Below are 6000 nucleotides of genomic sequence, written 5' to 3'. Positions count from 1 at the left end.
CCTTGATGAGGCAGGGACTGCCTTGGCTGCGCCTTGGCTGCGGCTCGGCTGCGGCTCGGCTGCGGCTCGGCTGCGGCTCGGCTGCGGCTGGGCTGCGGATGGGCTGCGGCTGGGCTGCGGCTGGACTGCGGCTGGGCTGCGGCTGGGCTGCGGCTGGGCTGCAAAAACACTGGGACTGCCTTGAATGCGTCTTGTATGCGCCTGGACAACGCCGGGACTGCCTTGGATGCGCCTCTGATGCGCCTCTGATGCGCCTCTGATGCGCCTGTACGACACCAGGACCGCCTTGGATGTGTCTGGACGTTGCTGGGACCGTCTTGGATGTGCTTTTGATGTGCCTGGATCACGCCGGGACAGCGTTGGATGCGCCTTGGATGCCCCTGGACGACCCCAGGATTCCCTTGGATGAGGCTGGACGACTACGGGACTGTCAGGGATGCACCTTGGATGCGCCTGGACGACGCCGGGACTGCCTCGGATATGTCTTTGATATGCCTGGACTACGCCAGTACCACCGTGGATGCGCCTGAATGACTTCGGGACTGCCTAGGATGTGCCTCGGATGCGTCATGGATGCGCCTGGACTATGGCAAGACCGCCTTGGATGCTCCTGGACGACGCAGGGACTGCCTTTGTTGCCCCTAGACGACACCGGGACCACCTCTGATGCACTTTGGATGCGCCTGATCGGCGCTAGGACAGTCTTGGATGTGCCTGGACGATGCTGGGATTGCCTTGGATGCGTCTAGTGACCTCTGGAACGCCTTGGATGTGCCTGGACAACGCCTGGACCTCCTTGCATGCGCCTGGACGATCCTGGGACCGCCTTGGTGGCGCCTGGACGACACTGGGACCACCTTGGATGGAATGAGCCTGGACGACGCCGGGATCACCTTGGATGAGGCTGGATGACTCAGGGACTGCCTTGGATGAGCCTGGATGAGGCTGGGACTGCCTTGGCTGCGCCTTGGCTGCGGCTCGGCTGCGGCTCGGCTGCGGCTCGGCTGCGGCTCGGCTGCGGCTCGGCTGCGGCTCGGCTGCGGCTCGGCTGCGGCTCGGCTGCGGCTGGGCTGCGGCTCGGCTGCGGCTCGGCTGCGGCTCGGCTGCGGCTCGGCTGCGGCTCGGCTGCGGGTAACGCCTTGGACATGCCTCGGATGAACCTGGAAGACGCCGGGACTGCCTTGGATGCGCCTGGACGACGCCGGGACTTCTTTGGATGTGCCTTGGTTGCGCCTGGACGACGCCAGGACCGCCTAGGATGCACCTGAAAAACACTGGGACTGCCTTGAATGCGTCTTGTATGCGCCTGGACAACGCCGGGACTGCCTTGGATGCGCCTCTGATGCGCCTCTGAAGCGCCTCTGATGCGCCTGTACGACACCAGGACCGCCTTGGATGTGTCTGGACGTTGCTGGGACCGTCTTGGATGTGCTTTTGATGTGCCTGGATCACGCCGGGACAGCGTTGGATGCGCCTTGGATGCCCCTGGACGACCCCAGGATTCCCTTGGATGAGGCTGGACGACTACGGGACTGTCAAGGATGCACCTTGGATGCGCCTGGACGACGCCGGGACTGCCTCGGATATGTCTTTGATATGCCTGGACTACGCCAGTACCACCGTGGATGCGCCTGGATGACTTCGGGACTGCCTAGGATGTGCCTCGGATGCGTCATGGATGCGCCTGGACTATGGCAAGACCGCCTTGGATGCTCCTGGACGACGCAGGGACTGCCTTTGTTGCCCCTAGACGACACCGGGACCACCTCTGATGCACTTTAGATGCGCCTGATCGGCGCTAGGACAGTCTTGGATGTGCCTGGACGATGCTGGGATTGCCTTGGATGCGTCTAGTGACCTCTGGAACGCCTTGGATGTGCCTGGACAACGCCTGGACCTCCTTGCATGCGCCTGGACGATCGTGGGACCGCCTTGGTGGCGCCTGGACGACACTGGGACCACCTTGGACGGAATGAGCCTGGACGACGCCGGGATCACCTTGGATGAGGCTGGATGACTCAGGGACTGCCTTGGATGAGCCTTGATGAGGCAGGGACTGCCTTGGCTGAGCCTTGGCTGCGGCTCGGCTGCGGCTCGGCTGCGGCTCGGCTGCGGCTCGGCTGCGGCTGGGCTGCGGCTGGGCTGCGGCTGGACTGCGGCTGGGCTGCAGCTGGGCTGCGGCTGGGCTGCGGCTGGGCTGCGGCTGGGCTGCGGCTCGGCTGCGGCTCGGCTGCGGCTCGGCTGCGGCTCGGCTGCGGGTAACGCCTTGGACATGCCTCGGATGAACCTGGAAGACGCCGGGACTGCCTTGGATGCGCCTGGACGACGCCGGGACTTCTTTGGATGTGCCTTGGTTGCGCCTGGACGACGCCAGGACCGCCTAGGATGCACCTGAAAAACACTGGGACTGCCTTGAATGCGTCTTGTATGCGCCTGGACAACGCCGGGACTGCCTTGGATGCGCCTCTGATGCGCCTCTGATGCGCCTCTGATGCGCCTGTACGACACCAGGACCGCCTTGGATGTGTCTGGACGTTGCTGGGACCGTCTTGGATGTGCTTTTGATGTGCCTGGATCACGCCGGGACAGCGTTGGATGCGCCTTGGATGCCCCTGGACGACCCCAGGATTCCCTTGGATGAGGCTGGACGACTACGGGACTGTCAAGGATGCACCTTGGATGCGCCTGGACGACGCCAGGACTGCCTCGGATATGTCTTTGATATGCCTGGACTACGCCAGTACCACCGTGGATGCGCCTGGATGACTTCGGGACTGCCTAGGATGTGCCTCGGATGCGTCATGGATGCGCCTGGACTATGGCAAGACCGCCTTGGATGCTCCTGGACGACGCAGGGACAGCCTTTGTTGCCCCTAGACGACACCGGGACCACCTCTGATGCACTTTGGATGCGCCTGATCGGCGCTAGGACAGTCTTGGATGTGCCTGGACGATGCTGGGATTGCCTTGGATGCGTCTAGTGACCTCTGGAACGCCTTGGATGTGCCTGGACAACGCCTGGACCTCCTTGCATGCGCCTGGACGATCCTGGGACCGCCTTGGTGGCGCCTGGACGACACTGGGACCACCTTGGACGGAATGAGCCTGGACGACGCCGGGATCACCTTGGATGAGGCTGGATGACTCAGGGACTGCCTTGGATGAGCCTTGATGAGGCAGGGACTGCCTTGGCTGAGCCTTGGCTGCGGCTCGGCTGCGGCTCGGCTGCGGCTCGGCTGCGGCTCGGCTGCGGCTGGGCTGCGGCTGGGCTGCGGCTGGACTGCGGCTGGGCTGCGGCTGGGCTGCGGCTGGGCTGCGGCTGGGCTGCGGCTCGGCTGCGGCTCGGCTGCGGCTCGGCTGCGGGTAACGCCTTGGACATGCCTCGGATGAACCTGGAAGACGCCGGGACTGCCTTGGATGCGCCTGGACGACGCCGGGACTTCTTTGGATGTGCCTTGGTTGCGCCTGGACGACGCCAGGACCGCCTAGGATGCACCTGAAAAACACTGGGACTGCCTTGAATGCGTCTTGTATGCGCCTGGACAACGCCGGGACTGCCTTGGATGCGCCTCTGATGCGCCTCTGATGCGCCTCTGATGCGCCTGTACGACACCAGGACCGCCTTGGATGTGTCTGGACGTTGCTGGGACCGTCTTGGATGTGCTTTTGATGTGCCTGGATCACGCCGGGACAGCGTTGGATGCGCCTTGGATGCCCCTGGACGACCCCAGGATTCCCTTGGATGAGGCTGGACGACTACGGGACTGTCAGGGATGCACCTTGGATGCGCCTGGACGACGCCGGGACTGCCTCGGATATGTCTTTGATATGCCTGGACTACGCCAGTACCACCGTGGATGCGCCTGGATGACTTCGGGACTGCCTAGGATGTGCCTCGGATGCGTCATGGATGCGCCTGGACTATGGCAAGACCGCCTTGGATGCTCCTGGACGACGCAGGGACTGCCTTTGTTGCCCCTAGACGACACCGGGACTACCTCTGATGCACTTTGGATGCGCCTGATCGGCGCTAGGACAGTCTTGGATGTGCCTGGACGATGCTGGGATTGCCTTGGATGCGTCTAGTGACCTCTGGAACGCCTTGGATGTGCCTGGACAACGCCTGGACCTCCTTGCATGCGCCTGGACGATCCTGGGACCGCCTTGGTGGCGCCTGGACGACACTGGGACCACCTTGGATGGAATGAGCCTGGACGACGCCGGGATCACCTTGGATGAGGCTGGATGACTCAGGGACTGCCTTGGATGAGCCTGGATGAGGCTGGAACTGCCTTGGCTGCGCCTTGGCTGCGGCTCGGCTGCGGCTCGGCTGCGGCTCGGCTGCGGCTCGGCTGCGGCTCGGCTGCGGCTCGGCTGCGGCTGGGCTGCGGCTGGGCTGCGGCTGGACTGCGGCTGGGCTGCGGCTGGGCTGCGGCTGGGCTGCGGCTCGGCTGCGGCTCGGCTGCGGCTCGGCTGCGGGTAACGCCTTGGACATGCCTCGGATGAACCTGGAAGACGCCGGGACTGCCTTGGATGCGCCTGGACGACGCCGGGACTTCTTTGGATGTGCCTTGGTTGCGCCTGGACGACGCCAGGACCGCCTAGGATGCACCTGAAAAACAAAGGGACTGCCTTGAATGCGTCTTGTATGCGCCTGGACAACGCCGGGACTGCCTTGGATGCGCCTCTGATGCGCCTCTGATGCGCCTCTGATGCGCCTGTACGACACCAGGACCGCCTTGGATGTGTCTGGACGTTGCTGGGACCGTCTTGGATGTGCTTTTGATGTGCCTGGATCACGCCGGGACAGCGTTGGATGCGCCTTGGATGCCCCTGGACGACCCCAGGATTCCCTTGGATGAGGCTGGACGACTACGGGACTGTCAAGGATGCACCTTGGATGCGCCTGGACGACGCCGGGACTGCCTCGGATATGTCTTTGATATGCCTGGACTACGCCAGTACCACCGTGGATGCGCCTGGATGACTTCGGGACTGCCTAGGATGTGCCTCGGATGCGTCATGGATGCGCCTGGACTATGGCAAGACCGCCTTGGATGCTCCTGGACGACGCAGGGACAGCCTTTGTTGCCCCTAGACGACACCGGGACCACCTCTGATGAGCTTTGGATGCGCCTGATCGGCGCTAGGACAGTCTTGGATGTGCCTGGACGATGCTGGGATTGCCTTGGATGCGTCTAGTGACCTCTGGAACGCCTTGGATGTGCCTGGACAACGCCTGGACCTCCTTGCATGCGCCTGGACGATCCTGGGACCGCCTTGGTGGCGCCTGGACGACACTGGGACCACCTTGGATGGAATGAGCCTGGACGACGCCGGGATCACCTTGGATGAGGCTGGATGACTCAGGGACTGCCTTGGATGAGCCTTGATGAGGCAGGGACTGCCTTGGCTGCGCCTTGGCTGCGGCTCGGCTGCGGCTCGGCTGCGGCTCGGCTGCGGCTCGGCTGCGGCTCGGCTGCGGCTGGGCTGCGGCTGGGCTGCGGCTGGGCTGCGGCTGGGCTGCGGCTGGGCTGCGGCTGGGCTGCGGCTCGGCTGCGGCTCGGCTGCGGCTCGGCTGCGGGTAACGCCTTGGACATGCCTCGGATGAACCTGGAAGACGCCGGGACTGCCTTGGATGCGCCTGGACGACGCCGGGACTTCTTTGGATGTGCCTTGGTTGCGCCTGGACGACGCCAGGACCGCCTAGGATGCACCTGAAAAACACTGGGACTGCCTTGAATGCGTCTTGTATGCGCCTGGACAACGCCGGGACTGCCTTGGATGCTGCTTGGATGCGCCTCGGATGCGCCTCTGATGCGCCTCTGATGCGCCTGTACGACACCAGGACCGCCTTGGATGTGTCTGGACGTTGCTGGGACCGTCTTGGATGTGCTTTTGATGTGCCTGGATCACGCCGGGACAGCGTTGGATGCGCCTTGGATGCCCCTGGACGACCCCAGGATTCCCTTGGATGAGGCTGAACGACTACGGGACTGT

This window comes from Syngnathus floridae, chromosome 8, assembly GCF_059516105.1.
Source record: "Syngnathus floridae isolate MCC-2025c chromosome 8, RoL_Sflo_1.0, whole genome shotgun sequence".
In the NCBI taxonomy this organism is placed as follows: domain Eukaryota; kingdom Metazoa; phylum Chordata; class Actinopteri; order Syngnathiformes; family Syngnathidae; genus Syngnathus; species Syngnathus floridae.
This window is presented reverse-complemented; position numbering follows the sequence as displayed.